This window comes from Rosa rugosa, chromosome 4 (assembly GCF_958449725.1).
Source record: "Rosa rugosa chromosome 4, drRosRugo1.1, whole genome shotgun sequence".
NCBI classification, from domain to species: domain Eukaryota; kingdom Viridiplantae; phylum Streptophyta; class Magnoliopsida; order Rosales; family Rosaceae; genus Rosa; species Rosa rugosa.
This window is the reverse complement of record NC_084823.1, coordinates 11,871,609-11,885,927: the sequence shown is the minus strand read 5'-3', so window position 1 is coordinate 11,885,927 and position 14,319 is coordinate 11,871,609. Positions and strand designations below refer to the sequence as shown.

Here is a 14,319-nt window from a genome sequence, read left to right as displayed (position 1 = left end):
GATTGAATGATGCAATCCCTACTTTATATAGTAAGCCAGTAGAGATAGAGATTTTAAGGGGAACCTTCAAGCTAATGATGGGTTACAAATGCTTATTGGTTGATAAGAAACTTCAAGCTGCACTGAAGACTTTGAGTTCCTAACAGTACCTTTTAGTTTCGCTCCCTTACTTTTCTTAGTGTTCTCAAACTTCTGAATTTTTTTTCCCCTTCATTGGCTTAGTTTTATTTGTTCTTTGTTTCATACAAGTTGTTTGTAGCTAGCAAATTAGTTACAAGTCTTTAATCTCTTAAAGAAGGTAAAGCAAGAAACTGTGGAAGTCACTTTTGTGCCTAATTGGATCGAAATCAATTGTTTGGAAGTAACTCTAGTACGGTACGTATGTGCATCCAGGCTTCACGAGCTGAGTGACGGAGTCTTTGAGGAACATTGATACCTTATGAAATGTACTCCAATTTGGTTGAACTTTGAATATACACAGTTTTAACTACTTTCAAATCATTTCAGTAAAAAAATTAGTTACTTTCAAATCATCTGGACTCGCAAAATTAATACAAAAGCCAGTGAAAAACCATTGATCGATCTTATCATTCTGCTCTTCAAAAATAGTAGAGAAAAGAGGATGTAAATCTATATAGATGTACAACTCTAATGCCAAGAACATCCTTAATGGCTTAATCCTTCTGCAAATTTCTAAGAAAAGTTGAATTTAGACATATGGTTAGTCCTCTACTTTCAATTCACAAGTAACGATTCAATGAATTAATTTTTTTTTTACCTCAAATTCTATGCGATGAACTACATTTTTATGCAATTAAAATTTGTTACATTTGAGCATGAAACATAGATGCAATAAATTTATGTAGAATCTTCAATCTAATTTCTTTATTTTGACTATGTACAGTACGTCATTTAGTTGATCTAAGTTGAAACGGCATACAAGTCTTTGGTTTTTAGAAGCCTAAATTTGATAAAGTTGGTCAACTTCCACATCGGATCAGATCTCCTAATGAAGTTCAGGAAAAAGCTCCAAACACAGGCACAAAAATGACTTTCCTAGTGATCTTAATTCCTGCTAGTCAAATATGCTCTTCTGGTCAAGCTACTATCTGAACAACATTGCAAAGGAATTGTTCTAATAAAGATTCTTCTTTCCACCAAAAAAAAAAAAAACAAAAACCGAACAACAGTTATCTTAATCCAAATCACCTGTATTTAAGAAACTGCATTTATGAGTAAATGAGTGACGCAGACGGAATGATCGGATTGATAAACTAGGTTTACCAGCAATAAACCTAAGCAAAGATTCTGGAGTCCACCAAAGATAAAAAGAGAATAATCTCAAATTTATTGATAAAAGATAATAGATGCGCTCTGCAGCCTTAAGGCGGCTTATTTATAAGAAAATAAACCCTAGGGCGACTAACAATGAAACCCTAAAGCCCATGGGTAAAAACAAAAACAACCCGAAAATAACTAGGAAAACCAAAACACCGGAAAATAGAAAAATGCAGTTTTGAGGCCCTAAACGACCCCGAAAGCCCGAAAAAGGTCATAGGTCGTGACAAAGCGACGAGTTTGATTTCTAGCGCGATTCCCTTTCCGGAAAGGTAAGGTGCATCCCAAACGGACTCCGTGGAGCTGTTTCGCGTCTACTAGTCACTTTTCGTTTTCCTCCTTTAGCACGATCCAATTGTTCTTCAAATTGGGCAGCCATCTGTTCTGCATCAATGAGAAACCGAGAATTACATTTGGAAAAATACAATGAAGAATGCTTGCATCTCTTATTAGGACATTTATTTTTAAGGGTCTTTATTATTCTTTCCCAAATAGAAACTAAATTATCCTCGATTACTATCAGAGACGCCACTTTCATCACCTAGATCGACCATCTCAATAAAATCTTTTCCAGCATCAACTTGACCGCCCTTAAGGACCACTTTTCTGTTCTCGATGGCATTAAGTTGTTCATCAATTGCTTGGCCTAACTCTGACAATTTCTCACGACTTAAGCCATGTAGACGCTTACCTCTCAAGTATTCCCGCAAAAGCTGCTTCTTTCAAGTGCTTGTTTTTTTTTTTCTTAGTGCTTGCAATTCTCTCTTTAGCACAAGCACGAGTAGATAAGATGCTACCTCTGGAGAAGGCCACACATCCATCTTGTTAGATGTAACATCATATATAAAAACACATGCAATAATCCCACATATGGTGGTAAGCTCCTCCAGCTTCCTAACCAATCTCGTCTTTGTCCTGTTGAAGGTTGCTTCATGAGAAATCAATTTCGGCTTAGTTTTGATTTCCTCCGTGGCTGAGAATACAAAGTAATTGGTCACCCTTTTGGAGTTGAAAAATGATATTTCCTTTGAGAAGAAAGTTAGAGATATATAAAGAGAAAAAAAAAAAAAAAACAAAGGGCTGCAGGAAATCCACCAACTGGCCATTAATTATTGCATTTTGGTAGATATTGATACCATATATGAATCATCAAGAATGGTATATTTATAAATGCGAATTTCCCTCAATTAAGTACTCACACGTGCACCATGCGAGCATTTTTGACCGAATCCTAACGGCCAACGCAATTGGCATTTTGCATCTATCATATTTTATTTTCTTTTTTCTGGCCAAACTGTGCTAGTCAAAAAAGCTTCAACCATTACAGTTTTCTACACCCTACTCCTAGAAGTTGTTTTGTTTTCTTTTATCCCAAGAAACTAGACATCATCCCTAGGGAGATGTAGGCTGTGCAACCGAAGTAATGATAAATGACCTACTTCAAGCTATTTTAGACATTCTAAAATCTAGATTCAGTGCAGAATTAATTAGAGAGCTAGCGCACTTGGAATTTATAAGGTTTTTTTCTTATTTGGTTAATATGAAATTTTTGGGAGAGGATCCTCTCCTGAGCAACTTAATGACCTGAGCTACCTGAGCTTTCTACGAGATGACGACACGTGTATAAACATAATCGAACGGTTTACATAGTGCCACATTGACTCTCCCAACTCTTCTCTCCCTCTCTCTAAGTCTCTAACCCATAGAACCTGAGGCGAAACCATAGCCTCATCCTCACTGATGCTCCCGTCCTTAGCTTTAGCTTCCTTATGTCATCACCGGATTCCGACTTCACGTTTGATTCGAAATCGATGTTCATTATAGAGATCTCAATCACAACCAAGTTCTATAGACTCTCTCTGTTAAGTTTTTTGACTCGTTCTTATGAGTTTTGGTGGTTGCTAATTTCCTTCTGGGATTGGTTGCGATTGAATTGATGGGACGAAATTGTTTGGGATTCAATTGATGGGTTCAATTTCTGGGTTCTTGTGGTTACATTGCCCCAGGTTAGTGATTGAATTGCTCATTGGCCTACTTAAATTTCTGTTTTTAACATCACTTTTATTCAAATATGGGATTGCCTTGAATTAAGTTCATGTTATATACCCATGTTCTTATAGAAAGTTTAGATTTTGAACCTGAAATTTTAGTTCTTTATTCTCCATAATGATCATTTATGTGCGCACAACTTTCAGATTACAAACTCTACTTTAAAGGTTGTTGTATCGTTCTGAACCAGTAAAGTAATGAACTTGCAGAATATGCATACACATTGGCTAACCTCCCAAATGTAAGCTATCTTTTCTCATCAGTTTTCGAGCTTTCCAAAAGCTAACCTCCCAATTTTCAATTCAACCCCTCTTGGTGTTTGGTTTGAGGGAAAAGAAAATTGGAGGAGATGGGTGAAGAAGTTATGGGGAAGGTTATGAGGGGGGTTTAAGTTCAGTAGTGTAAATTGAGTGACCACCACCAAAGTTCTTGTTCCACTAATCAAGTTTAAGTAGTTAGCTCCATGGAAGTGTTGTATACACTGTTTAGTTATTGTGATTTTTCTCTGAAAGCACTGAGCTGGGGAATATTATATGAAATGGAATTTTTTTGAATTCTGGCATTTATGATCAAACCCCTGAGCAATTCTACTTTCATGAATGGTGACATGTCCAGCAATTATACCTATGCCTTTTTTTTTTTAATGCAATTTTACTTGTGCACGTTTATGCTTATATATGAAAAGCTGAGAAAATTCGATTGCCTTTTTTTATTAATGCAATTTTACTTGTGCACGTTTATAATATCAATTACATTGGAACAACTCAATGCAGATGGCTTACAATGAAGAGGAATTGGAAGAGTGAGCTGTTGATGATGATCATAAGTACTACTCAGGCTCATACTTGCAATGCGTTTTCTTCTTTAATTTTGAAGCAGCCAGGTTTGAAGATTTCCTCCAGTTGTCCCAAACTGAAGGTAAAATGGTTTGTGAATGGACCCCAGAGCATTGTGTTGAAATTTTGTTTTTCAAATAAGCTATTTTGGATTGGCGGACTCAAAACAGTTTGTATTGAACAGCAGGGTTAGATATGAGTGCTGCAGTTCTGAAGAATTTGAAAGCATCAGAAGTTGCTGGTGGAGCCAAGGAAGTATGCAGAGAAGCCAGCCAAGTTTGTGAGTCCAAAATGCAGCCCCCACTTCATCCAGCAGCCTCGTTGAATCAGCTTACCTCTTTTGTAGTTTGGCTAATGGCAAAACCAAAGTACTTGTCATGTATAGTTCCTTGGTGGAGTAAAAGAGATGTTAGCCGTGATCTTTTCATGGCTGGTACTTAGAATTTTCTTTGTTTTTGTTTGTTTATAAAGGATACTCGACAAACCTTACTTTTATGTAATTAATCATGTTGAAGATAAATAGATTTTCTTTTCACCATTCTCAGTTCATTTGATCTTGTTTATAGTCAGCAAGTATTCAATATGAACAAAAGCACTGAAAAAAGTGCCAAATCAGAGATAAACCAATTTGGAAGTGATTTTGGTATTCTATATATGTAACCCAGAAATTGGTAACAGAATGACTAATAGTTGTCAATAGCAAGTACAAGGCTGCACATTTGCCCTCTCTTAAAAAAACAAAACAGTAAGCTGCAGAATTGCCTTCTCCATTTCTTACAAAAACTATACAGAAGCCACTGCACAATTGCCTTCTCCATTTTTTACAAAAACTGTACAGAAGCCTGCACTACACAATTGCCCTTTCCGTTTCTTATAAAAACAAAACATAAGCCTGCAACTCTTCTCTTACAAAAACAAAATAGAATGATGCACAAGCGATTTCGTCCCCAGAAATTGAACCCATCAAGTGAATCGCAAGCAATTTCGTCCCATCAATTCAATCGCAACCAATCCCAGAAGGAAATTAGCAACCACCAAAACTCATAAGAACGAGTCAAAAAACTTAACAGAGAGAGTCTATAGAACTTGGTTGTGATTGAGATCTCTATAATGAACATCGACTTCGAATCGGATGTGAAGTCGGAATCCGGTGATGACATTAAGGAAGCTAAAGCTAAGGACGGGAGCATCAGTGAGGATGAGGCTATGGTTTCGCCTCAGGTTCTATGGGTTAGACTTAGAGAGAAGAGTTGGGAGAGTCAATGTGGCACTATGGAAACCATTCGATGATGTTTATACACGTGTCGTCATCTCGTAGAAAGCTCAGGTAGCTCAGGTCATTAAGTTGCTTAGGAGAGGATCCTCTCCCGAAATTTTTAAGTAGAGTTTCAAATGTTAATAATCGAGTTGGCAGCTTTGGAGAACAACCAACCAGGCTATTCAATAACAAGAACGAAACACCCCTATGGGGTCGCAAAAGCCAGTGCCTTAGTTGGTTACTTTTAAGTCTTGCTTCGAGGTTTCTTAGTTTTTGTTAGAATAAAGGTGCGTGAATTTACCAAAAGGTGGGTGTACTCGGGATTTTGTGGGATTTTATTCTTCTAGAATAGGTTTTCATGAGATTCTAAGGGGCGATTCTTTCTGACGACCCCATAGGGGTGTTTCGTTCTTGTACTGCTTGCTGAATTATAATGAAAATGGCTGACCTATTTCTCTCAAAAAATAATAATAATAATAATAATAATAATAATACTGCAGCTATCAATATATCTGCTGATAATCCTGAACCAAGTCAAATAAAAGAACATTGACATTTGAGTTTTTGGCAGACATTTCATCAAGCAATTTTGAATTGCATAACTCTTGTGAAATCAACTGAAGTTCACTGATGTATTCACTAAAGATGATTTTTAGTTAGTTTTTTCATACGATATGCAAGGTGGACATGAGAGATATCAACAAACCAACTTAATGACCTAGCCGTCTCTGCAGCTAGGGTTTCTCGGTGCATCCTCGCATTGATAAAATTTCCAAAACTTCATCTTCTTCAACTGATCTCAATCCTCTTTCGATGGCTGGCCTCGGGAATGCTTCTGTGGCATCGTTGCGGAAGGCGGATTCGACTCTGGTGGCCCTCGGGGATGCAGGGGCTGCGGCTTTTCAGGATAACCATTGGTACATGGTGGGACGTTTGTTGGCACCGAAAGCGGGCTTGCCAGGTTTCAAGGGTACCATCTCCAATATCTGGCATCTCAGATCAGGCCTTACCATTCAAGAGGCAGGTGAGCGTTTTGTGTTTCAATTTGAGAATGAGTCGATGCGCAATCGTATTCTGCATGGGGGTCCTTGGTTCTATCGCAACACGATGCTTGTTGTGGGAGAATATGATGGGCTTTGCCCACCTGAGATGGTGGCTTTGAATATGATGGAGACATGGGTGGTGGTGCGGGGTCTGCCTCTTGCCCTGCGGAACAAGGTTGCACTAACCATGGTGGGTGCGACGCTAGGGCAGGTGGTTAAGATGGATCTGCCAGCCCTGAAAAGGAAGGAAGAGGAGCAGAGGATCAAGGTCATGTTTGATGTTCGCCGCCGGATTCGGACCTGGAAAATTATTGAGTTTTCTCCGGTGGTGAGACCGGAGTTAACCTTCATATATGAGAAGGTCAAGGGCTACTGTCGTGATTGTGGTTTGTTTATCCATGATGCGATGGGATGTGATAAAACATTGATCAAAGAAAAGGAGGAGCTTTTGGCTAGGGATTCGGTGGCGGCTATGGAGGGTCTTTCATTGACTGTGGGTAAGGCAGTGGGTGTTCCTGTGATGGAGATGGAGTCGAGACAGGGAGGTGCTGCTCTGGTTTGTTTGGAGGTTGGCTCGGGTTCAAAGGGTCAGGGTGTTGGGACTTTACGGACTGAGAGGGTAGCTGGAGCTGGAGTGCCCATTGGTGTCTTGAGTTCCCAGATGATGGGAAGGCAGCTGTTGATGGAACCGATCTTGCCACAGTTGAAGACTCATGATCCTTTGCTTTACATTCAGCCGGTGGTGGGGTCGAAAGCTTTGGCTTTGGGTCCAGTCATGAATGGGAGCGGGGAAGAGAATATTCGAGTGGAATTTTCTTCCATGCAGGCGCTGTCAAATGGGAGGAAAAGAAAGGCTAGGGCAATGTTGAGCCGGTTTGGCAAGAAGCTCTTAGCACTTCCGGACTCGTCATTGGCGGTTGGAGAGAATACTTCCTTGGTTGTGCAACACAAAAATGGAAAATTACTGGTCTCACCTAGGAAGAAGAAGATTGGGCGTCCGAAGGGAAGCAAAAATAAGGTTAAAATTACAGAGGAACAGGAAGAGAAGAAGATTCGCAAGTATAAAAGGAGGGGAAAAGCTCTGTGTTTTGACTCAACTTTGGAAACTTTCGCTGTCGCTGCTGAGGATGAGACTGGGCATGGAATACGGCAAACAGGAGAGGAAGAGGAGGCTCCACTTGTGGAGTTTCCGGTTGCAGAGGGAGTGGTAGAAGGTGAAGTTTCACCTTCTACAAGCAGTTTAATTTAATTTTGTTTTTGGGTCGCAAAAACCAGAGCCTTAGTTGTTTCCCATTTATGCCTGCTTCGAGGTTTCTTGGTTTTTGTTTGAATAATGGTGCGTGGATTTCCTAAAAGGTGGGTGTACTCGGGATTTTTTGGGATTTTATTCTTCTCGAATAGGGTGTCATGAGGTTCTAAGGAACGATTGCTTTCTGTCGACCCCATAGGGGTGTTTCATTTTTGTACTGCTCGCTGAATTTAATGAAAGGGCTGACCTATTTCGTTCAAAAAAAAAAAAAAAAAACAAACCAACTTATGGGGTATGATAGAAAGGTGAAGAGGCTAGGGGAAAACATTTCTCACTTGGTCTTGAACACAAGCATGTTAAGCATGTTATACCTTCGTACAATGTGTTTTAAATGCCTTATATTAACTAAGAATAAAATCTAAAGTCATGCAGAAAGTTTTTTTATTTGGTAAATGTAATGTTTGATCGAAACTTTACTGTAAAATTTTCACAGAAACGACCTGAAAAAAAATGTCACATAATGAAGAGGGAAAAGAAGTTCATAAGCTTATGACATTTTTTCGTACATAAGAGAGCACACATAAGAAGGAGAAAAAATCCACTGTTAAATCATACAGAAGAGGGCAAATATCAAATTTAATATAATTTACCAAATGAATTCTATACCATCCGAATAAAAACCAATAAAAGGAAAATAACATGTACAGGTATGCAACTGGATGAAGAAACGGAGAAGTCTCAAATTGTTATCAAAGATTGACAACAACAAACAAGAAAAATAAATCAAAACCACACATAAATGAAGAGAAAGAGCTCCATAGTATGAAAGACTTACATCACAATATGGTAAATAATTGATTCGATATTGGCTCATGATATGAAAGATGTTTGAACTATAAGTGTGTGTTGCAATTTGGGACTAAAGAGGGTATTCTCTTTCATATTCAAGACAACAAAGCCAAACAATAGAACTCTCTACAACCCAAATTATCAGGTTTTGCCTTGAAAACCATCTCTACATCACCACCAATTTATAGTGGGTGTATACTATCTAGATACATAGTAGGTGAGGTAGATAACCAAATCTGAGTGGCAGCCTCTGATTTGTTACTCCATGATTAAATGTACAATGATTGGTCAAGGTTTTATAACCTCATGTCATAGATGGTTATCAGGAACTACTGAAAAATTTATATTCAAAACACGTAGGTTAATTTTTTTTTTTCTCAAGAATTAAGCTAATATTTATCCCTAGTTGTTATAGTGAGACATACATTTTGAATCTAGAAATCAGCGATCGATAATAAGATAAAACTTTAGCCTTATCTATAGATGAGTTTTCTGCTCTCAACGGAGGAGATGATGAGGAAAAGACAGAGCACAAGAGCCACATTGAGATACATGTTCATCTTGTTGTTGGAGACAGTCAAAGCCATTGTTGCTTTATATGCACGTAACTAATTAACTGCAAAGTTTTCTGTAACAAGTTTACTCTGTGAGTGATTGATCGATGGTTTGAACGACAGTGGAGAAGTAAAGCCATATTTATAGTGTATGTGCTGCCTCGGTTGTTACTGGCCTGCCGGCTTTTCAAAAGTAGATTGTGTTCAGCAACAATGATTAGTATTGGCTTGTGGTAGTTACTAGATTGATTCTTTCAATGGTGCAGATCGACAAGTTGAGTTTGAGTTGGTAGAAGTGATCCAACTCTTCTTTGCATAGAAGTTAGTGTATGTGTGTTAGTATATTCTTTGGGTATGGAGGAAATCTGACTGCGAAGGTGTTCATGGTATTCTTTTTGTTTTACTTTTTTGCTCTGGCTTGTATAAAGTTGCTGAGAAGGTGTTCATGGTATTCTTCATGTTAAATATGTTTTTCTTGATGATAATCTTTTTCTTACTTTTGGGGACTGATGAATTTATTATTTACAGGCCTACTTATCTCTTCCCCGAGGGCACTGCTTCTGTGATTGGCCTAACAGCAATGATGTGTGACTATTACTCTATGCTGGTGAGTATGGATTTCATCTTTGCTTTTCTGGTTGGCTAGTTGTGTGGAAGTAAGCTGATGAGGATGAGATTAAGATTCACAATATCATTAGAGGTGACAATGTGCTCCCCATTCAGTTGTAAGTAGTAATCACCTTTTCGTTCTTTTAGTTTTCTACTTCATTTCTTATCATATCTATATGCTCAATTTTGAATGTATGTGACCTCTTTCTCAAGGTTATGGCATTGATGATAAATGTGACATATCTATCATTGATGGCCATTGTTAATTACCTGCTTGGTTGGTTTGCATTACGGTCACATCATTAACCATTTTAAGGTCATCAGAATAGAGTTCTGCACTAGACTATGTCATCCACGTCTGTCGTAGTCTAGGCCTCGCCTTGGACTTATTTGGTAAGGGACTTGTTCATAATTTTCTTGTATATAGTAGCAACCGTCAAAGTCGCTGTGTTGTGTTTGTTTCTAAACTATCTACTTCCATGTTTTCAGATATGCATATAAACAAGGCTCTCTACACATTCAGTGGAACATGTGTATGGCAGCTGGTTCTGCCGACATTATCTTTGCTGGAATTTACATAATGGTAGGAATCTTTCTAATCATGTAATGTTACTTCACAATTTTTCTTGATTCTCATTAACCTGAGGTATTGGATGTTACTGCAGGTTGATGTTTGTGGCTACCGGCATCCAACTATTGTGTTGGAGTGGATGGGGAAGCATGCACTGGCAATTTTTGTTCTGTAGCTTGCAATCTCTTGCCGGTTATTCTCCATGGATTCTATTGGGGCAAACCTCATAATAACATTGTAAGTTCCTTTTTCTACATCTTGTGTGTCAGTCATCTAGTAGTGTATTGCAATCTAGATCTGATAATCTACATCACCTCTTGCAGCTCACCTGAATTGGAATTGGAAAATGAACTGATGGAGGCTAGTTGCTTGAGTTATACAAGTTTGAGTTCGACTAATTTTGTTGCATTTGGAGACGAAGAGAGACAATTTGGAGTTTGGTCTTTTTGTAGAGGCGGCATCACATTCTCTCCCTCTTACTCTCTTCCATGTATTCATAGTGCTCCTTTTTGGCAATATTGTCTAATACATTTCAGTACAATTATGTGGATTATAACAATATTAGATATATATTGGTAATTACTGTTCATTTGGTGATTTTTGATTTCATTTTCTGCTGTACGTACACAATGTTCACAACAGCCATACAATAAAAACTGTTGTGTGAGAGTAATACAGATCACGGATGCAATCAATATTTTAGTTGTGTGAATAATAGTCACACAACAGTTTTAACAAAAAAAATGACTTCTGAATCACCATCACACAACGGGTTCTTAAGTTGCCCGTTGTCTGAGTGACGTTCACACGACAGTTAATGATGTCGACAAGCTATCGACAGCCTGTCGACATGCTGTCGACATGGATGCCGAGTTCTTCAGACGACAGTTCTCTAAATCATGTTTCATTAGACGGCAGCGAGATATACGACAGTCAGCTCCGCATCAGACGACAGTTTTTAGCCGTCGTCTGATTCAATTTTTGTAGTAGTGTCGGTATCGGATTGTTGCGATTTGAGTAGTGAGTACCGACCATCATCTTATTAGTCTTTGGCAAGGAGAAGCAGAAAAACTCAAAGTCTCAAACTTTAGCCTCACCTCCACTTTATGGAAAGTCTTCTGCATAAAATTATGAATATTGTGTTTATCTTCAATTCAAAGCATGCTTTCATTGTTTTCTACTTTTACAATCATCAGTTGGCATCCTCCGGATTCGTCAACTAGTTTCTAACCTATTCTCATATCTGTTTTTGTTTCAAGTATGGATTTTGACTGATGACTCAGATCTTGTTTATCAGTTGCAGGTATTTTACCCAAGAAATAGTAAATCGGTTCCAGGTGTATTCTCTCCCCCTCTCCCCTTCACCCCATACTGTATGATCAATTTGTTATTGGGAATTTGGGATCTTAAATCTTTTCGGTGTTCTTAGTTCCCGTTTCTTGCAATGGATTGTATTATGATTTGGTGTTCTTAGTTATGAAGTCGGTATTCTGAGATCTGGGTTTTGCATGTAGCATTCAAAGTATGCAATCAAAGGCGGAGGAGAGAGAAAAAGCTAATACAATTTGGAAGCACTGGTAAATGTTCTAAATCCATGGATCTGGGTGATTTGTTTGTTCCTGATTGAGGAGGCCATGGTGGTATGAAGCCAGATGAGACTCCAAACATGGCAAGCTTTGCTCTTTCTTCTTCTCTGCCTCCCGCAATGTCTTCGTTGGTTCTGTGCTCTCAGCCATTGCAGTAGCTCAAGGTTCAGAGTGAAAAGGGATAAAAGGGTCGCAACTAGATTGACTCAGATTTGAGATGTTAATGTCTTTTTGTTTTGGGGGTGATCAGCCCGAGACTAAAATAAACTCTGTAAAATGGCTTCGTTTGCCGGTAAAGAAAATAAAATTCAACGAGAGAGTTTCACACAGATTTTAGTTTACTTTCTTATTTCACACTGTTTTTTCATTCTTAAATTTATATTACAATTTTATTTATCATATGTGATATATTAATGGGTCCCATTAAAAAACTCACACCGATTCTTCTATCCGTGGGGGAAGACCAAAGACCATCCCCAAATAGAACAGACATTGTATCTTTGAGTGTAGGGTAGCCATTGGGCTTCCCACCGAGATTTTAGTAGCTATTAGGATTTATACAATTATACTCACAGATTTCGATCAGTGTGTTTAGCTCTTTTTGCTAGTAGTGACTGCATGTTGTGGTGAATTTATTAGTCATACACGTGGACATCTTATATGGGGTGACATGGAGCATGTTTGGCTGCAAGACACGCGCACGTAAGATTATAATTTACTCTGATATCATGAGAAAGTAATTTGAGTTTCACAACCAAAATCAATTGACAATTGATAAAATTGACCTAAATTCTTATAAATCGATAGACAATGTCTCCATTTTCTAGGGCTGGGCTAAAAAGACGGAAAGACCGAGGAACTGAGTGAAACCGACCCGATTTGGCCGGTTCGGTTCGGTTTCGTCTTCTATTTCTACTTTTTAGTTTCGGTTCGGTTCTGATATATCACCTGTCGGTTCGGTTACGGTTCTCAACTTTTGTTCCTTGTTTTACCCGAACCGAGAGACTACACTGCATAATTGCACTTTCTCCTCTGCTTTCATATGATTATAGGCTTGTCTATGTACTTTTTCTGTAATAAAATACAAACTCTACCCTATAGCCTCCCATTTTTCTTTGTCCCTCGACTGCCACACCCATCTCTTTCTCTTTCTTTGGGCCCTTTTTCTTTTTAATTATACTTTATACTATCTTTTTACTCCCATTTCTCTGTGTCTGTCGCAAACCCCATGCCTTTTTCTTTCTTTGTTCTCTTTTTCTTTTTAATTATACTTCATAGTTCATACTCCCATCTCTTCCCAGCTAGCCGCAACCATTCTTCTTCATCTCTTCTCTTCCTCCTCCTCCACTTCTTCATCGTAACAGTTATTCCAGTCTTACAGAGGTTGTACTCTTCCTCCTTCTTCTTCACTTTTTCATCATAGCAGCTAGAGAGGTTGTACCAAGCTACCAAAGGCATAGTGTCATCACTTTGAACCCATCTTTTCTTCTTCTTCTTCATTACTGGTATCAAAATTTCTCCATGAATTTGTGTTCTAGACGTGTGTTTTAAAGCCAGAATCTCATATTTCTCCATTGAACGACTACCACGAACGAAATATAACAAGATTTTGAGATCGAGATGATTGGGATTCAAGCATAAATAGAACCGAAGAACCGCGAAACCGAACTGATTCCTGTCGGTTCGGGTTTTGCTCGGTTTCAGAGTTTAAAAATCATCAAACCGACCCAAATTTTGTTCAGTCGATTCGGTCTCGGTTCTTGCATTTTTTTCTGTAAACCCGAATAGTCCCAGCCCTACCATTTTCTTATAAATCAAGTTTTAAGGGACTAATTGACTAATAATATGCCGCACGTGATATGACCGGCATGTTGGAATTGTATCAATGAATTGAAAATTTGCGTCTACAATATATAAATAATTACAGCAATAATTTATACAATAGTATATGGATTACAATACACAACATGTATATAAGATAAATGAATTGTAATTGCAAGAGAACTGACTTGTGATTCGATAGAGGCTTGCAGATTAGCAATGTCCTTTAGACAGAATTTCACCCCTACTCAGTTCTTGTAGTTCGTTAGGCTTCTGTCCACCAGGATACAACTATCGATAATCCAAGAGCCTAGCACCAGACCTTGAATTCTAGCGAACGTACTAAGTGTTTTTCTCTCTGAAGGAAAGGAAGGAAAAATAAAATCTTTTTTTGGAGAGGAAGACCTGTTGGGTTTATATAATGTTTGAGACACCACTTCAGTTTAAATTGAAGAGGTAAGTTGTTTAGACTTATCCTTTCAATAACGTTCAAACTCAAAAGGTAAGTTGATCAGACTTATCCTTTTGAATTCAATCCGTCAAAAACTGAATTCTA

At 38.3% G+C, this 14,319-nt stretch overlaps 2 long non-coding RNA genes across 4 annotated transcripts; both read left to right on the top strand.

Annotated features, from left to right (window-relative positions):
• The first annotated feature begins 3,632 nt into the window (after window positions 1–3,632).
• LOC133707334 (uncharacterized) lies at window positions 3,633–4,761 on the top strand. Its single transcript, XR_009845059.1, has 2 exons — window positions 3,633–4,305; window positions 4,408–4,761. It is a non-coding gene; the product is annotated as an uncharacterized LOC133707334 (long non-coding RNA).
• A 5,139-nt stretch (window positions 4,762–9,900) lies between these two features.
• On the top strand, window positions 9,901–11,023 carry LOC133706398 (uncharacterized). 3 transcript variants are annotated; one of them, XR_009844510.1, is made up of 4 exons: window positions 9,901–10,178; window positions 10,292–10,368; window positions 10,451–10,593; window positions 10,680–11,023. It is a non-coding gene; the product is annotated as an uncharacterized LOC133706398 (long non-coding RNA). The 3 variants fall into 3 exon arrangements; XR_009844509.1 differs by having other exon boundaries at window positions 10,275–10,368; XR_009844508.1 differs by having other exon boundaries at window positions 9,906–10,368; window positions 10,680–11,021.
• The last annotated feature ends 3,296 nt before the right edge of the window (window positions 11,024–14,319 follow it).